We start from the raw sequence: 21,134 nt of genomic DNA on the forward strand, positions 1-21,134 counted from the left end.
TAGTATGCCTATCAACAACAGGAAAAAACAATCTTCTTTACATAAGACAAGTATTAAGCAAGTGTGATCACGCAGTGTACAATATGGCCGTGGACTTAGGAGAATGAAGTTAAAATTCTAGCTTTTTTCACAGATTACCTATGTGCAGTTGGTCTTAACATTTGATATCTCTGTACTTCAGTTGTCTACCTGTAAGACAGACGGCAGTTTACTGCTAAAGGGAAGTACTGTGAGGATGAACGCACTGCAAGTTTTCAAAACACTGAGAAACTCTAGATGTTGGAATTACACAACTATCATAGAATCATAGAATGGTAAGGACTGGAAGGGACCTTAAAGATCATCTTAAAAGTGGACCCTTCAAGTTCCAACCCCACTGTCATGGGTAGGGATGCCACCCACTAGATCAGTTTGCCTAGGGCCTTGTCCAACCTCTTCTTGAACACCTCCTGTGATGGGGCATCCACAACTTCTCTCGGCAACCTGTTCCAGTGCCTCACTACCCTCTGTGTGACAATTTTCCTGCTAACATCTAATCTAAATCTGCCCTCTTTCAGTTTAAAAATGTTCCCCCTAGTCCTATCCTCCTGCCTGAGGAAAAAGTTGCTCTCCATCTTTTTTATAAGCCCTGTTTAAGTACTGAAAGGCTGCAATGAGGTCTCCCCAGAGCCTTCCCTTCCCTTCCCTTCCCTTCCCTTCCCTTCCCTTCCCTTCCCTTCCCTTCCCTTCCCTTCCCTTCCCTTCCCTTCCCTTCCCTTCCCTTCCCTTCCCTTCCCTTCCCTTCCCTTCCCTTCCCTTCCCTTCCCTTCCCTTCCCTTCCCTTCCCTTCCCTTCCCTTCCCTTCCCTTCCCTTCCCTTCCCTTCCCTTCCCTTCCCTTCCCTTCCCTTCCCTTCCCTTCCCTTCCCTTCCCTTCCCTTCCCTTCCCTTCCCTTCCCTTCCCTTCCTTTCCCTCTTTCTTATAGTGAAAACTCCAGAGTTACTTTTGGGGATACGCAACCGTACAACAAAGATAATTTATCTTGAATACTAATACGATGGAGTAGTAAAGAGCTTTCCTTTCTTATATTTAATAAGGGTAATTAAATTCCATCCATTCCCTGTATGCATAGAATCTCTTTGAATGAATGGTCTTCATTAAATTTTCATGAGAAACATCACAATGTAACGGATTCAAATAGCCAGAACTGTTATATTTTTGACAGTTGTGGCTTGTTTCCAATCTGGCTTTCAGGTATTTGGCAATAAAACCCAACATTCAACTAAAAATGGGCTGGGGAAATAACGAAATTTCTAATAGGAGTGCATATCACAGTGGTTTTAGTTTTTAAGATGATAATTGCTTTTTTTCCCCCTGAGTTTATTAGTGATTTGTACAAAATTGTCTTTACATTTTGATGATAGCAAGTTTGACAAATCATCAAACACTGTACAACACAGCTGCGCATCATATTAGTGAACAGTCTCAGTCACTGTAAGAGAAAAATAACTATTACAAATTTTTGATACATTGGTAGTTCTAAACTTGTACATAAGGTGAAAAGATAAATATTTTTACTACTTATTAATATGTTCATTAGGCTCGAAACCATGCTATATGCCAATATTTCATATTAATATTCAGTTCAAGTGAATTAACTTCAATTTCATCAACAATTTAAATCACACTTGACCTTCTCAAAGCCATTTGGTACTGTCAGTTTGATAGGCCATTAAAGGGCAGATTTCTCTGTCCTTGTGCATGGTGAGTCATACATGTAATACATATCTTGTTTAGGATGGCATATGCAAGAAATTTAGAAATAGAGCACATTCTTTGAATTTGTTAGGTGTGTTAACAGTGTGAGGCACTATGAAACAATGCATTCCATTACTGGTGTTAAGAGAATGCCTTTACTATTGTGCTAGTATGATTTCCAGTTGCTGGAAGGCCTCTACAAAAAAAATAATTTTCACTGAATCTATGATCTGAACAACACAGGATAGTTATCACATGAACCCTTAAGAGAGGATGATACAAACCTACTTGCCTTGTTTTAGATCACAGTTCTTAGAAAATATTTCTAAACTTTTTCTTTATGTATTTAGTCTGTTCAACACTGCTCATCTGTAAACAGTCTCCTCGAGATTCCTACATTAAACTAAACTCAGCTTTTGTGTAAACACTAATTTTGATGGAATGTAATTTTGAAAATACCTCCATTTCAAGTTAAATTATGCTCTAACAAAAAGAAGCTATATTCAACTCTAAGTTTCCACAAACAAACACCAAAACTCTGAACATAATTGTGGCTCAACTATATATCACAAGCTCTGTTCTGCTCTAAACTATAATTGTTTTCTCTCATCTCGAAGGGAAAACATGTTATTGCAATCTCTCTTTATCAAATGATAAAACTCTTCCATAAGATTTTAGCAAATTCCAAAGCTATGTCTGTATGCTGTAAAGTCTACGTATATACAAAAGCAGGATCCAAAGGAAGAAGAGGACTTCATCCAAATCTACTACATTACCTTTGACTCTTCATGATAAATCTACCCACACAGCTAAAGGAAGAGAAACCGTTACCTTAATCCAGCATTTATGACACCTTCTTTAAATTTTGACTACTTTTCCTGTAAATAACTGCTTTCAGATCATTTTTGTGCTCTACTGGAAACAAGAAAAGTGGCAGCTTTAGCAGATAGGATCTTGAAGTCCTAAATTTTCTGCAGCTACCTTGCTTAATCTGTTTGACAATCAGTATTGTGATTTAATAAGACAGAATGCTGTGAATAATTTTCTTAGATACAGAACACTAAGATAATATTGCTATATTACAGGTATGAAGTGTACAAGTGAAGTACCCAAAGAAAATTGTGCTGACATTGATTGTGGATTATGGAGTATAAAGGCAAGATAATAGCACCTGGGTCCAAGATAGTTGACATGAAAACTGGGTAATACTGGTGTTAAGTATTTTCTTCCACATAAACAATTTACATCATAGACACACCTGTGTTCCAGAATAGACATATTAACCTGTAATTTAATCTGTGTAATTTGTCTAGTTTAATCTATGTAATTTAGCTAAAATGCATACTCAAAGTATTTCACTGTGCCTTTTAAAATACACTGTCCTATGTGAAACAATTATTCTTTTTGTGGAAATGGGGGGAGGTTCTACGATCTATTCAGAAAGAAAAAAAAAAATCTATTTAATCTATTTCAAGATTTACTGATGGCTTTGCCACTGGCAAATTTTAGTCATTCTGTAGCTCATGGAATAAAAAGACACACATGGAGTATTTCCAGAATACATTATAGATACTGAAGATAAACTGCTGCAATAAATTTTATTATTTCAAAGAACAGTGTAAATAAAGCTTTTATTTTCACTATTCCAGATGGCAGCAGCATATAATTTGCACTGTTTTGACATCATGACCATATTATTCAAAATCATTCTTCCTGCAACTGAACTGAAAGAGGGATTGAAAACAGTAAAATCAAAGAGAGTGGGGGAAAGATGAAAACCAACATTTTGCAGCAAAGCTGGTATTCTGCTCTACTAATTAGGAACTATGCAAATGAAAATAAAATAAAATAAAATAAAATAAAATAAAATAAAATAAATAAAATGAAAAAATAAAAACAGCTGTTTATTATTATACATAAAAGACTAAGTTAGTTTGAAAAGATATGAAGAATAAGAAAAGTGTCAATTAATAAACATTATTCCTATTGAAATATTTTACAAAGTAAATTTTTCCAAAAAACTAATCATGAACAGACAATTAATTCTTTTCCCAGGGTTTTTTGTTCAAAGCTGTTATGTACAGATGGATATTTTTATTTAGTGGTGCTGTACGTGAGTAAAAGTGGGAAATGGCTGTGCTGTAAGAAAATACATATTAAGAATATAAGGTGGCTGCTGTGATTTATCTTACATTTCAAGCAATTATACCACAAAGGAAAAGGAATTAGGGACTGATTAGGTGATCAGAGTCAGTCACTAAACATTCAACAAGAAACTAGCAGTCCATACAATCTCATTATAAAACATACATTTAAAAATACATTTTAAAATATCTTCAAGACGCATGAAGCATTTTTGATGCAAAAGAAAACAAATTTGTTTAGAAGCTCTATGCAATTACTCTGCAAATTGTAATGTCTTTATAACAAAACATAAAGCCACTTAGCCTGAACTCATTTGTATGAATGTTGAAGCAGCAATTTCACATTGCATTAAGACAGTAAGCGTTCATTGTTTTTAGAATTTAGCCTTAAATAAGTTCTCTGTTTTAACAAATTAGTACATTGAGTCTTTGAAATTAGATATTTTCATAATGACGTGAAAATGGAAAAGGAATTTGTACTTTCTTAAGTTCTTAAAATCTGCTAAATTAAAGCTGTGCACAGCAAGTTCTTTCCAACATGACCTGTCCCATTCATGTGAAAATACCTGCTGACAAGAATCAGCAGTTGGAGAATTCTCACTTTATATAAGAAAAGCAAGCCTCAAAATAAAGAGTTATTCTCACTTTTGTACATGGGCGTTGTCATAGATAATTGTCATGGCACAGCACATCATCTGAACATCATGTGCCCAAATTTGTTCATGACTGAATTTCTGGATATTTGTTATGCTTAGTGGGAATAGAAAGGGAAATAGAAGAGGTCATGTCCTAAAGAAATGCAGGGAATCCAAGAATCCCTGCCAAATGTCCCTTCTTTAACATATGGAGAGGATTCACCCAGATTTATGGTAATGAACCAAAGGCAGAGGATGTGAAGTGTTTTAAGTGCACACTATCACATATTTAGGGAAAGAAACACTACACATCTGAAACAGAGAGGATACAGCCTCCCATACATTTCCATATGTAAATATCATAAGAATGAAACTATGTATTTTGCACTGCTGAATAAAAGGCAAGCGCACGGCAAAGGAGAGCAATATGAATTTTCATGATTACGATTTCTAATTTGAAGTCTAGTTTCCGGACAGGGTTAGGATTTAGATTACATTAAATCAGGGTTAAATTGGGGGCTTGCCAAGAATAAGGATTAGGAAAACACGATTGCTCTGTCTAGTCCATATTTTAACGTATCTGTGCTTTTTCTTTTTTTTTCCCTTCTCCTTCCTTTCGTTTTAAAAATGAAGGGGGAAGAACAACAGCAGTACTATGATGACTGCCTTTGCTTTAAGCATGTTACAAATTTTATATGTTATGGTGTGGGCAAGTAATAAGATCAAGAATAGCTTCATATGTACACCAAGAATCACTTCTCATGTTAGTAGTCTAAATATATGGATGGTTCCAAAATACATAAAGCATGTTTTAAATCTCTGTTTTTTCTCCTTTCTATGCATTAATATTCTATGTTAAAATATTAATAAATACAAGACACTTTTATTAGTAATTACCTCATATTCATTCTTAAGTATAAAACAACAAATCATCACAATAAACACATAACAAACTAGTCTGAACTCAGAAGGGGGCACAAGCATCTTTTTCTTGCTTCACAAAAGAGGACAAGAGAGAAAAAATGAGTGGTTTGGGAGAGGACTTGGCAGATCAGGGGGTGATATTGTCCCCTTCTGCCTCCTTTGCCCCTTTTGCACTAGATGTGTAAAACCTACAGGAATGATAATACTGTTTAAGACAGTGAGATGAACTCAGCTTGCGATTGGGACGATTTCTGTTACTGATGTTACAAGGCTTTCAGATATGTTGTTTCGACTATGCTATAATTTTACTGAATGGTTTTAATGCAGCCTACATACTCTGCAATCCAAGCTGACAAACATAAATGATACTAACTACATTAATGTCACAGCTGCAAAATTTAAGGACCTGACAATGGAACTGGAGTGGATATACCTTCAGCTTTGTTTAAAATTTGTTTTCACATGAGAGTAATACTAAAATGTTATATATAAATAATACTAAGTAGTATATAGTATATACCACATACTCTCTATATATTATATGAATAATAATAAATAGAAATATATAAATAGAAATAAAATATTTACTATATGAATAGTATATATAAGTAATAAGTAATATATAAACATTATATAAGTAATATTGTAATATAATAAGTAATAATAATAAGGTAGTAAGTAATATATGAATAATATTATGGACAATATAAGTAACAACCTTTTAGGATTTCAGCAGAGCTTACAATACTACTTCTTACAGCATCCTTCTGAACAAAATGTCCAGCATACAGTTAGAAAAATACATAATATGATGGGTTAACAATTGGCAAACGGGTTGGGCTCAAAGGCATATAGCAAATGCTGTTATATCAAACTGGTGGCCAGTCAATAGTGGGGTTCCCTCAGGCCTTTTTTTATTTAGGTTTATTTAGCTTTTTTTATTTATTCTATTTTTTTTATTTATTCTATTTATTCTATTTTTTTTTTTTTATGTTAGGGCCAGTTCTGCCTAATATTTTTATAAATGATCTGGATGCAGGACTTGAATTCATACTAAGTGTTGTGGTTTAACCTGGCCGGCAGCTAAGCACCACACAGCCGTTCGCTCACCCTCCCCCCTCCCTCTCCGGGATGGGGGAGAGAAACGGCAAAGTGAAGCCTGTGGGTTGAGATAAAGACAGTTTATTAAGACATGATGATGATGATAATAATAATAATAACAATAACAATAATAATAATAGTGATACTAGTACTACTAATACTAATGTGTACAAGTGATGCACAATGCAATTGCTCACCACCCGGTGACCGATGCCCAGCCTATCCCTGAGCAGCTGGCCCCCCCACCCTGGCTAGCCACCCCTATATATTGTTTAGCATGACATCAGATGGTATGGAATACCCCTTTGGCCAGTTTGGGTCAGCTGTCCTGGGTCTGTCCCCTCCCAGCTCCTGCTGCACCCCCAGCCTGCCCGCTGACAGGACAGAGCGAGAAGCTGGAAAGTCCTTGGCTTAGTGTAAGCACTGCTCTGCAACAATTAAAACATCAGCATGTCATCAGCACTCTTCTCATCCTAATCCAAAACATAGCACCCTACCAGTTACTAGGAGGGAAATTAACTCTATCCTAGATGAAACCAGGACACTAAGTAAGTTTGCAGATGATACTAAATTAGGAGGAGTTGTTCACTCCCTCGAGGGCAGAGAGGTCTTGCAGAGAGATCTTGACAAATTGTCCGGGAATGCCTACAGTTTGGTCCCTTAAAAGAAGGAAACAAGGAATAAGGGAATTGAAATTTTATACTTTCTTGTTTTGACAAAGGTCTTTGGGTTAGGACATAAAACACACTCTTGTTGCTGTGAATTAACAGTCCATTAGTAAAAGTAGAGGCTACGTTCCAGCTGTTTTTTATGGTGCCTGACATAAGAGTGTGCGCATACAGGTGTTACAATTTGGATGTTAATGCAGCATTTCAATAAACAGCAAAAATAATCATGAACAAGAAACAACAAAAGTGCTATTGTTGTCGTAGAGAATGAGAAAAAATAGATGTCAGAAGAGACAATGGGCACTGGAGAGGTAATTGAAGGGATATCTTCCCTTGAAATTCATTATTATTAAGCATTATATTAATGTTGCTGGTACAAACTATGTAGAGTTTTTCTGCATCTAATGCAGCATTCATTTATATTGGTCAGAAGAACAAGTTTAAAACATTCATAACACTTGTATGACTACAGGTGAAAGGTGACTGTAATAGTATCAATGGGTATTACTAATAGAGTAACTTCCCATTTGGTTTGGTTTTGTTTTCAAATCTTTCTACCCTATGAACACATGCCTTGTAACTATGGAAATCCTGGATGAAAGAAGAAAAATATAGGAGAATAAGGCAACATGCTTTACCATCTCTTTCTAGTATTTATGACCTACAGAGAGAATCCAAAATGCTGGCAGTAATACAATGTGCGGAACCTTTGAACCTACATGAATGGAGGACACAAAATAAGTTCCTGTATGGGCGGATGGTGAAGTCTTTTCCTGGTGGCTTGGTTGTGGAGGGAATGGGTGTACTCTAGACCTCATTCCCCATATTTCTGAATATGAGGGAGGGCTCCCTCATCTCTCTTGCCCACCTATTAAAATGTTCCCTTGCTCTCACATATACTGAGGAGATGCCTAGGGATCCACTAATGGGGAAGAACTGGCACAGTAAAAAATAAAAAATAAAAAAAAAAAGATATGGATTTTCTTTTGGCTTTGTGTGATTTTCACCACTGAAGTCAAAGTAGTACTGAGGAAGTGTAAAGACAAGAAAGTTAAAGGTATATTTTTCTTCTGCGGGAAACTAATTTACTTCTATTCCAGAAGAAAACAGAAGAGCTTTCTGTGTAGAGGACACACACTGCTTAAAAACTAGCTTTCTCACAATTCTGTGTCCAGGTTTGATAATTACTACTGCCTGGTAAATATCCTTTAACGAGCATGGAGTTATTTGGAAATCCAATACGCTACACCTTCATACAATCACTTAGTAATATATATGTGGCTTACAACATACAAATGGTAACATTAAAATAAATAAATAAATAAATAGAAATAAACTTTGATTATTTCTAAAGCCTAAGGTAGCCAACACTTCCAGGGTTTTCTTCTCAAAAAGACAAAGATACACTATGTCACAAACACTGTTTTTCTGAGGATTATTTTGCTACCCTAAAAACATTAGAACTGAGACTTCTTCTACATGAAATACTGCTGCTGCCAGAAACTGAAATGGGACTAGTCTAGGATTTAACATGTTCTGCATTTAATAGGAAGTACTGCTTTCACAGCTGACAATGTCTGTACTCTGAGTTATTGTGTGAAAGAAAACTCAATATCCAGTCATGCTTCCTAGGATGACAGAAGTCTGCCTCTGAAGCAGGAACAGAGCACTTGGTGATCCAAGAAAATGCTCTTTCTGATCTGTTCAGAAATAGCATTTGTGTCCTTCCAAAGCATTTTTCACAATACCACATGGCTTTCAAAGACCTATTGTAAACCATTGTGAACTGAACTGAGCAAACTCCAACAGGCTTTCTGGAAGACTGAAAGAGAGAGATTTACTTTAAAGATGATACTTTCACATTTGTATGGCAATAGCAGCTAATATTTCTCATCGAACAGTAAATCAGGAATGATGTGGGGATTCGTTCATAAGATATTGAACATAGAACAAAACAGGACTCACTCAGCTTTGCTATAATTCTTGCGGCAATTTAATCAACAAATTGCCCCACAAATTATATTGTCAGTATATATATATATATATATATATATAAAGTATATATATATATAAAATCTCAGAACTGAGATTTTGATTTGGCATAAGATATTAAAAAAAAAAAAAATTAATAGAACTGTTTTATAGCCTGAGCTCAAGGATAACACATGTAATCCCATCACAGCCATTTTAAATAATCATGAAATCCAATGTTACCTCTAAAAAATACAATGACATCAAAACATGTGACAGGCAGCATAAAACGAAATTTATTACAATCTAGTCAGACTGAGTACTTCTGAATTATACATGAAAAATGTCATCACCAATATTTGTGAACATTTACTAAATATTAAATTGCTTTTATGTAGAGTACACATAAGCATTTCTTTTTCACTTTTCTTTCAATATAATTTTCTCACCAACTTTCATCTAGCTGATCAAAAATGAACCTAAAAATGCACTTTCTACCCAAAAAAAAAAAAAAAAAGTGGAGAGGTGGTGTATTTATTTTACTTTATTTTTTATGAAATAAATTTCTACAAATGAAAAAAATCCTTTGTTAACACAGGTACAGCAGTGATTGAATTCCAGTAGAATAAAGTAATAGCATGGACAGAAAGAATTAGATACTCTGTGTAGCTGGAAGTTATGGGCCCAAATGCATGCTGAGGTAATGTTCAAGCAGACCAATGTGGTGGCTGGAAGGCTAGGAGAAACAGGCAGGGCTACGAAAAATGAAGTAAAATACATGTATATGCAAAGGAATAGAAAGATTTCATGTTATGAAAGTTATTTATTTGCAAAGTCATCACAAACTGTTCTGTTAATGAAATTAATGAAGTAAAACAGCTGTAGAGAGCCAGTTCCTGCCTTTAAACAGACAGTCTGAGAGACTAAGCTTAGCATAGCATTGTATGTGTTGAGGACATGAAAAAGAGTGTAAGCACAAGAAGCTCTGCGCCAACTGTAGACATACTTAGCACATGGTAAGTTGTATGAGCAAGGTGCAGATGAAGAAAAAACAAGAACAATACAAAGATATGGATCTGAGAGACACTATTCCACATAAGCAACACAGTTGACTGAGAGTACCAAGGTTGTGTCTGAGTTCAACAATGCAACTGTTTCTCCTTGGATTTATTAGCAATAACAACTGCCGTCCATTATATAACAAAACTCATTTCTTTTAGAGAAAAGGGATCAAACTAATTTCCCTGTAGAATGGAGAGGTAGTCAGGAAGATTATTTTTTGCACTCTTTTGAAGTAGTTGGGAGCAGGTCAGATGTTATAGTAACTGAGAAAATTTCTGCAGCTAGATTAATATATAGCATATAGTCCTATTTTAAGACTACACAACAGCATTTTGGTATATTGTACTTTGGGAAGACTGTAAAAATCAATCTGTACATCCTTCTGCTTTTAATTAATTAATTAGCCATATTAAGTTATAATATTTAAATAACTGCTATGACATAATCTGCTCTGAGTGTTACCTTAGCTTGAAACATATTAGGGATTATAAAAAGTGGGTTTGGTCGCTTTTGAATTTCGAGTAATCTGTCTCATTTGGCAAATGAGGAAAACTTCTTTCTAATATATAGTGTATATATACTTTTTCTTTATGTGTGTATGTGTTCTTGCTTTCTGTACTGCACTCCCAGAAAATAAAAAAAAAAGTAAAAAAAAGGTGTAAAAAAAAAAAGTCTGAATGAACTGTTTACCGTGATGTATTAAAATGATTCTGAAAAAAAAAGGGGGGGGTGAGGTTAATGTTTAGAATGATACTTCTAAGCCTGCATATTATTACAGAACCTGATGGAGTTCATGTAATAAACAGGAACATAAACACTCTTATCGCCATAGCCCCACCTTACCATCATAATTCCCTTTAGAAAACCACAAACAAGCTACCCTGGAAGAGAACCACCAAGACCTTTAACAAAAACATTTTCTTAAGTTTGGGCTTCAAAAATCTTTATGCTTCTACAGAGCAAAAGAATATTCTTTCTTGAGTTTTCAAATTTGTAAACCATTAGGCCAAAATTTTCCAAGATACATATTCAAGTTTACTATGTAACGTAATATTTTTGTATTTAGTAACTAGGTTTGCATAAATTTCAGTATCACTGAAATCATGGCTGAAGGAACAGTTCTGCAAAGTTCTTGCCTCAACACGCAGGGAATTTTTTCCTGCACCAGAATGTCTGAAGCTTTTAGAAACTATCAGCAAGTACCCAGCAAATTCCCACATCTCTGTTGCTGACTGTGATCATCTTTACCAGCTCATTATGACAATGTGCTTCCCCCTAGCCTCTAAAATGATATTTATTTCCTGTAGCCCTTCTCAAGTGACAAACTCCAGTGGTGGTTGTAATGGATACACCTGGTTGTCATGGCTGCATCTGGCTCAAAGTGGATTCGGGGGAGACAGATAATAGCCAAGGGCTAATTTGAGCAAGGCACCCAACTACCCACCGTGCTGGTATATGCCCAACTCAAGCCAAATTTGGAAGAAATTAACATTTGCAGTTGACGTTCAAATATCACTATAAGTCAATCACTTTACCCACAAATAGTAAGCAGCCCAAGAGCCCTTTGAGGTCTCCTGCATGGCAGTGGGCTGCACAGCATGATCTCCCCTTGAGTAGGGACTCTTCTTGAGGTTTCACCTGCTGCATAGATCCCTCACTCTTCAATGTTGAGAAATTCCTTGCCACAGCAGATCTTCAGTGAGTGACTAATAGCTTGCTTAACTTTCTAAGCTTCACTTAGATTATATCTGAGATTAACTGTGCACATATAATCCGTTAGACATAACTGCTGGCCAAGTCTGGGACTAGGATTGGATCCAGCCACACCTAGGATCTTCTAAATAGGAGGTTAGATAGCAGGGGGGTCCTCTCTGAACCTTGTGACTCAACAAGAGGGTATCCCCTGTGCATCTCACTTACCCTCTCCTCTATACAGTACATAGCCTAGTGTCATCACTGAATCTTGAAGTCATGTAAGCTTTGATAAATCACTACTTTATATCAATAAAACATATCGCTGCTTCTCTCTTCTAAATGAAACACATATCAATTCCATCTGTGACACTCATACAGCAAGTAGGATAACATGAACTACTGATGATAGCTTAGGTCTTCAAAAGAAAAAAAAAATGGCTTTGCAGTCTTCTCTCCTACTGGAGTCTCAAACAACTGATCGAAAGCACACCTAGGTGTTTCTATCAGTTTTAAATAAGCTTACAGAAACCATCTTTCTCACTACTAAGTCTCTGAATAAAAATCAAAAAAATAAAAAATAAAAAAATTCTTGACCACCACAGGTAGTATATTTAACATATTTCGTGCATAAATTTAGGTACAAATTCTGTACTTCCAGAAAAGTGTATAAAATTTCCTTAGAAAATTTCTAACATTAATCTCTGAAAAGCAAAAATGTATCCAAATATCAAATGCAAGTTATTATGACCTGTTTCAAAGTTAATGCAGGACATTAGAAATCATCATGGGTCTAAAACTCAGGAGACATCACCTGCAAACTGGGAGAATATTTTTCTAATGACTCTGGGTAAGGAAAAAGTGTATATCCAATGTCTAGCAGCAAACTATAGCAATGCTAAACACATGCACAACATATGTATGACCAAAAAGTAACTTGTGTAAATTCTGTGATTTCTTCTGAGTACCTAGAATTAGCTACAGAAGCTTTCAGAGATATCATTGTCTTTCTTTTTAACGAATGCAACAGCAAACATTTTAATACATATTTTTTAAGTAATATGATTTTGAAAAGAATCTCATAAAACAGGCTTTTCCATTATAGTGAAAAAAGGGTACAATTAGAGATTGGTACAGCTCAATATAATTAGAGAAGATTTTTCAAATATAATGAACTGTCTTGCTTTTGTTTTCATTATTTAATTTTATCGTACGAAAGACAGGAAAAGCATTCACATAGTACATTTGAGTCCAAAAAGCACCTGCTCCAAAACATTTCAGATAATGTGATAAAACCACTGCACATTAAAATAAGACCTTTCAACTTCAGTTTTGCATCATCCTGTAAAATTGATCCAATGAGATTGCCTAACTGTTGAAATTATGAAAAAACAATATTGATCAGGTTATCATAAAACCAGGCATTCTGTATCAAATAATCACATTCAGAAAATTATTTCTTGATTGGCTGCCCATGGCTTTATTTATCTATTTATTTATTTATTTATTTTTATGACATAACTTATCTTAAAGCAAATGAGTAGTCTCACCGAGAAAAATCACTGCAATTGAACTACATATACTCATGTATGTTCCTGAAATGTCATATTTTCTCAATTTATTGCTTTTTTTTTTTTTTTTTTATAGGCTATTTTATATTGTGCTTTTCTTCTACTACAAAAATGAATCAGATCACTCACAAATCCCCTTCCCCTGGAAAAATATTACAATATCTTTCTCAAGTGTATCAGTGAGATCAACTTGCATTTACATGCTATCTTGCTTATCTGCCTGAAGATTCATAAAGCACTGTTTAGATATTATGGTGAGTACTACAAAAATTTTGATGTGCATCATCAAGAACACTTAATTTCATTGTGCTATTTGGGCTAGCTCTCATCCTAAACAGATACAGCACTGCAGAGAAGTAAATGATTACTTTCTAATGTCACAGGTAGAACAAGAAAGTCATTTAATGAATATTCATACCACTAAACATAAACTTTCTTAGAGCCTGAACAGGTAGATGCTTTATTCATAACTAACATGCATACACATAAAATCCTGCTTAGAAGTATCATGGAATTTTATCACCCCTCATGGTTAATAACTCTATTTTTTTTTTTTTATATATATCTTGCAATAGTGCCCAGACAAATGGCACCAATTTTCTAGCACATATCATAGAATCATAGAATGATTAAGGTTGGAAAAGACATCCAAGACCATCTGGTCCAACCACCCCCCTTCCACCAATATAACCAATAAACTATGTCTCTAATTACCATGACCAACCTTTCCCTGAACACTGCCAGGGACAGTGACTCCACCACCTCCCTGGGCAACCCATTCCAATGTCTAACCACCCTTGCTGAGAAGAAATGTCTCCTAATTTCCAACCTGAACCTTCCCTGGTGCAACTTGAGTCCATTCCCTCTTGTCCTACTGCTAGTTATTTGCAAGAAGAGGCTGACCCCCAGCTCCCCACAGCTTCCTTTCAGGTAGTTGTAGAGAGCAATAAGGTGTCCCCTGAGCCTCCTCTTCTCCACACTAAACAACCCCAGTGCCCTCAGCCGCTCCTCACAGGACTTGTGTTCCAGGCCCTTCATCATCTTTGTAGCCCTTCTCTGAACACTTTCCAGGTCCTTGATTTCCTTCTTGTAGTGAGGGGCCCAAAACTGAACACAGTACTCAAGGTGCAGCCTCACCAGAGCTGAGTACAAGGGGTTGATCACCTGGTCCTGCTGGCTACACTATTCCTGATACAAGCCAGGATGCCATTGGCCTTCTTGGTCACTTGGGCACACTGCTGGCTCATGTTCAGGTGAGCATCAATCATCACCCTCAGATCCCTTTCCTCTGCACAGATTTCCAGCCACTCTGCTCCGAGGCTGTAGCATTGCATGGGGTCGTTTTGACCCGGCACTTAGCTATGTTGAACCTCATCCCATTGGCCTCTGCCCATTGACCCATCCTGTCCAGGTCCCTCTGCAGGGCCTTCCTACCCTCCAGCAGATAGACACTTCCCCCCAGCTTGGTGTCATCTGCAGACTTACTGAGGGTACACTCAAATACTCAGATAGATATCGATGTATCTGTTTTATCTTAATTGGAAGATTAGCACCTAGTATCACCATTTCCTTTAGGAGCTGTATGTTAGTTGGTCTACCTCTGTTATTAAGAGATTGTAAGATGAAAAGTTCACAGCTAAATGTTGTAGGGAACTAAGCAAACAACTACTTTTTCAGTCAGTATGAGATGTTAGTTTAATAATTATTACAACAAAACACATACTGTTTCTATTCTTGTGATGTGCACATAATGAAGGAGTTGGAGAAGTGCATCAAAATAATAGATACTGTAAAACCTATAATTCATTTTTAATACATGAAAACAGTATTACACCTGCTTCTAAGAATCCCTTACACAACTTATATTCTCTAAAAATTGAATAGTACCTGTATTGATACTATTAGTTATGTTAAAATTAAAATATTTGAACACTTCATACAAGTTTTAATGTTCTGTAAATTGAATAGCACCTGTATCAATGTTATTAATTGTGTTAAAACTAAAGCATTCATTTTTTACTGATTTTATTTTAAAATGTTGTTAGTGTTCTCAGTGATTTCTGGTGTTTCATCTGTGCATAAGTTTATTTTTTTATAGTAAATTTCTGTTTTATCTTTCCATATTTTTCTCTATAGTAGTGTAACCAGTTATATTTGTGACAGAATCCTTTTTCTATAAGACTCTTAGAAGAGACTTATTTGAGTTTTATGCTTTGGTCTTCTTGGTATTTTTACTCTGGAGATAACTATCTTTTAGAACCTGTTTTCCTTTTTTTTCTTTTCCCCCAGTTTGCTTTCAGCAGAGGAATCTTTCCGTCAGTGTTTGGTCTTCTGTTCAAACCTGTCTCCCCAGAGAGTTATAAATATTCGTCAATCTCCCAAAAGCAAAGATGAGAATTTCAAGTACTTCCTTTGTTTTAGCTGCAAAGTTAACTCTTTTTCTCTCACACATCGGTAAGCAACAATTTCTCTTGAACTTGCTGCTGCTTTCATTTTTTTGGTTATTTGCCTAGAACCTTGGTGACTCCAAGGCTTTTTAGCTTCTGAGGGTCTCTGCTGAGGACTACTCTGCCAGTGCAGTACACTTTCTACCCAAGTGTATGGTGCTGGTGTATACTTTCTGCTAGTGTGTTGAGGTGAAAGCTTTGCTGCTAGTATATGCACTGTTTGTGCTTAGCACCAGAGGAAATGAAGACTCACAAAGATTTTACTGAAGGTTATGAAGTTCTGGTGAGGATGGATCCCTTTATTCCCAAGATGACAGCTCTCTCGGTTTCATTGTTGCTTTAACTCTGATAGCCCGACTCTCTGTTTACAGCACTGAATACCAGATTTGGTGGCATCATTACCATCTCTAAGTGTGACAATTCACTTTTCCATTTCTTAGCATATTTGTATGATGAAGATAATGAAGCTCCTACCTCTGAAGATGTTTAGAGATTGTATGGGTGCATACAGAATTGTAAGAGGTAGATACACAAAATAATTACACCACCACCTGTGCTTTCTGCCTTTCTACAAAATGTTCTTCATGTGGGACAGCTATGTTCTCTCACTATTTGGTAGGGAAAAAAAAATAATAATGGTGTGTGCCATCTCGCCACAATATATAAGTTAAAGGACTGTGAATAAAACTCTTAGAAGAATTGGAAACATGCACTTCCAAGTGAAGTACTGATAAATATTCAACATCTGCAATATAACTATGCATGTGAGATACTTGTGCTCAAACTCAAACCAGCCTAATGATCACATCTACATGCAAATTCAAAAGTTTAAATGTGATGAAGACATATATGGCACTTAAAAACAAAACAAAACAAACAAAAAAAAAACAACAAAAAAACAAGCTTTAGTTTTGTTTCTGAGCACTGAATGTAATATCAGCATAATCATTTCACAGATATTAAGTCATCTCATGATTCCCAAATTGAGTAAAAACATAATTTATTGTTTTTTTTCCATTTTTTTTTAATCTAGCTAGTAATACATTATGAGTAAAACATTATGAGCAAGTGCTGCATTCTCTTTCTCTTGTATAAAAACGTATACTAAATGCTAGACAGTGACACCTCATTTCAGTGATCTTAATGAAGAACTTTGTAAATGATCATCAGATAGTCACAAGAAAAAAAAAAAAAAAAAAAGAATATATCCCTAAGTCACATTCCAGGATTTCTAGAATTATTTCTTAATATGCTTCATGTTCACCCTAAATTAGTGTTATATCTTCGGGGAAATGCTAAGTGTTTGGATATATTCAGGCACAGACTACTGTTTGCGAACTTGAAACTCAGAAATTACAAGAACGCAGAAATTGATATATAAACCTATAGAATCATATAGAAGATTAATCCTACTAATCACCTTAAATCAGAACATTAGCTATAGATAAAACATTTTATTTATTTATTTATTTATCTATCTATCATCTCCACAGAGCAAAACATCCTTCTAGAAACAGTATTAGAGATTTTCAAAAATACTCGTAAAATAATAATAATCAAAAAAATGTATCCTAGAAACACCTAACTATATTTCGGGCTGACTTCTGAGAGTCAGTATGTCAGTACTGTTTTAATGAAGAAAAACCTGAAAGATTGATGACCAATTTAACAGTCTGTACAGAAACTACATACTAGAAAGGATTGGGTTCTCTATCCAGCACTTAGTCAGTACACTCAATCACATAAAAAAATCAGCATCATGTAGCCTGCTGTTGAGTTTGAAGTAAGGAGAAAGTGACTGCATGATGGAAAAAAAAAAATAAATGACAGTTTCCCCAACTGGATACGGGGAAAAAATATTCAGATTAGATAAAATGAACTTCTCAATAGCATGGCAGACATGGGCCAAGGATATCTACTTCTGTATTTTGTACTCTGGCTAAGCAGAATTTCCAAGGAGTCTTGTAGACTTCTATAGGACTGGTTTAAAATCCAACATGAAAAAAATATGAAAAATATGAAAAAAATAACACTTTAATAAGCAAATGGCCAGGAATGAATCAAACCCTGAGATAAATTTAAAAACGCATTGGGTAGAATCCTGCAAAACAAAATCTGAAGTCATATCAAAAGACAATTCATGCACTAAGAAATGCTTTCAGAATCTATCAAATAGCTCTGTAGTTCATTTTCACAGCCAGCTGTTCTACTACAAGGAAAAAAAACGAAACAACAACAACAAAAATCATGTTCTCTGTTTAATTATTGCTCATACACATGAAATAAATGTGTTCTATCTAAGCTTTTCACTCAAATCACCACTCAACACCTCTCAACAGTATTCTCATTCAGAACATCAATAGAATCAGGGCTAAAGCATCTCAGTTTTTCCCAAGATATGGAAACCGACCTATAAAGGCATTGCAATTGAAAAATAAGAACTCTTGAATTTCTCAGTGCTCCCTGTGAGATACAAGAGTTCAAGTAGTTCATCTGCTTTAAAATCCTCAACTATTCTTACCAATTAACTCAATTTGACATCACACTAAAAAATCTGGATTTTTTTCCACCCCCACCCCCCCAGATATCTTAGAAAACATTACTGTAACTCACATCATTAAATTAACTACAGGCTTTGTGACAGACATTTTAGACGTAACCCTACCTCCAGTAGGTCACAGGCAACAGAATCTGTTCCCATTTACCTCATGGTTTGTCTACATTAACAACTGTTTTGTTTCCTGCTAGCTTAAGGAAAGACACTTCTAGTGAGGAAGGATGTGGACTGTCCAAGACTGACTTTGCAAAATATTAAAACAGCTCAATTTTTTTGGCTAAGAATAACACATTGCTTTATTCTCCAGAATATCTCATTCTTACTTTGGAAGATATTTAATTAAACATGTTCTGAACTAAGGTTCTAATGTCTTTAAAGGTCAGATCTTCAGTTTTAATGCAGAAGGTCATATTTTGATGGTAATTTGTGTCAATATATGTTTTTTCTCTCCACACAAATCAATATAATAAAACATCCCAAGCAAGCACCTCCAGCAAACACAGTGCTTCTCTAATCTCTGAAAACAAACAAAAACAAAAATAATCCAACCAAACCAAACCTTATATGGACTTGGAAAACAATTATAATGTTATTGAGAACAATCATTTTCAGCATAATAACACAGGAATACAGCATATTCAAAAAAATAATTTAAAAAAAAAAGCACAAGCTGGTGTTAATTTTTTCTTCTCTTTATATCCCATACACAGTCAAAACAAATAGGAAATAGACTACCATTATTATAATATCAGAATATTTCAAAGGTGTTGAAATTCATTACAACTTCTGTGCAGTGATCAGACTGCACAGACTGAACAATCACAGATCGGCACATTTAGCCTCTTTGATCATATCTTTACCAGGAACTTCTTTTTGTCTCTAATTACTGATATTATTCTTCCTCTGTAGATTCTTTATCAGGCTTTGTGAATTTAATCAGTATCACTGCATTCCCCTGTATGATTACATTTGAGCACATTCTGATTTCAACTTTACTATGGTTCATACTGATATCACAAGAGCTGATCCTGAATTTTAAGCTTGGAAATGCTATTAAATCTAACTGTACACCATATTTTACAATCAACTCCTTTAAGAGATCATGATTCATACAGATTCACATCCTGAGGTTCACCGGCTACACTGAAATGCAAAATGCAGAGAAAAGGGGTGTTTCAAGTGAAAGACTCCTATTAAATTAGAATGCCTTGTCAATGACAATGAAAATAAAATATTTTGTTATTAATATTCCAAACATGTAAAGGCACTTCATCTCTACGTAGGTTGACCATATACTTAGTTACATACACACGTTAAATGTTTTTATAAACTGATTTTCATATGTGAGATTTTAAATGACTTGGCTGCATTTTTTTTTAATGAGTAGGTGAAAGAGATTTTCTGTCTGTAGCTTTTGAAAAGGAGATAATACAGTGGCAGCTGTTCTGAAAATATACAGAAGGAATACAGCAGGGTTCCTCTATAACCATGGGTGACCTGAAAAAAAATCTGTCAGGACTAATTTGATTTTCTCTACAAGAAGCTACATCACAAAAAAAGAAAAAAAAATCTTTACATGGATTATCATCTTCAAATACTCATATAAAACAGTGGTGAAAGAAGTCAGATAAATATTTATAGTGGACTTTCTAACTAAAGCAAAAACCATCATGTCACAAAGTGTATTTGTTTTCTGCACCACTCAAGGAATACTCAAGGAAATCTCATTTTTACTGCAACATACTGACAAGATAAGTTCAGGAAATAGCAACCAAACTTATGAGGCACCTGAATGAAGTAATTCATTGTACAAGCTTATGGGACTAATGCTGATGTTCTCTTAGGAGATAATGAAAATTAATAGCAGTTCAGGAAGCGGACAATGACCATAAAAGGAAGATGGGTGTGGGATGATAAACTCTTTCACTTAGTCATAAACAGCATCAGAGGACAGCTTGAGAGGAAGCGCTGTCTTCCTACCAAGTCTAATTTAATTACAGTGATAGTGTACTAGTGTATGTTTTAAAAATAAATAAATAAAAAATAAGGTAAGGTAAAAAAATTGGTAATATAACAAAAACTGTGTTTATTCAGTGGCACAATATATATTAAAATGGAGAGTAAATGATAAATACTTCAACATGCTCAAAAGTGCTTTCTAAATTCATAAATGTGTTTATTAGTTAGCCCTGGAGTTGATGATTGTAACCAATCTGCAGAAGCAGGCCCCAGATTTCCTATTTTGATATTTCAGGATAGTTTGTGATTTTGAGTCAGAATATGCATTCCTAATATCCTTGTAAACAAACTGTCTAAAAATATATTCATTTAAATCATGGTTCAAAAGTGTATTATGAATTTATTTTATTTGTTTGGAGATTTACTTTCACTTATGTTGCTGATGTTATTTTGGTATTCTGTCATTAGTACTGTAATAGCAAATGTGAGCAACTCAGTAATGGGTAGGAGCAAGAAAAGGTTTCTTATATAAATTCTGATGACATACTATGCTTTCTGGGCCATGAAACTGGGTGTTTATATCCAGCGAGTATCTTATATCAGTAGAATAATAGCTGCATTTTCTCTAGTAGCTTTTATCTATTCTATGGTAAAGACTTTGCAGCAA

General features: G+C 35.1%; 1 protein-coding gene across 1 annotated transcript in view; it reads right to left on the minus strand.

Moving 5' to 3' along the window:
• Positions 1-21,134, minus strand: part of PTPRD (protein tyrosine phosphatase receptor type D) — a 420,315-nt gene that overhangs the window by 162,770 nt on the left and 236,411 nt on the right.

Source organism: Cygnus atratus, chromosome Z (genome assembly GCF_013377495.2).
Source record: "Cygnus atratus isolate AKBS03 ecotype Queensland, Australia chromosome Z, CAtr_DNAZoo_HiC_assembly, whole genome shotgun sequence".
Taxonomy (NCBI): Eukaryota; Metazoa; Chordata; class Aves; order Anseriformes; family Anatidae; genus Cygnus; species Cygnus atratus.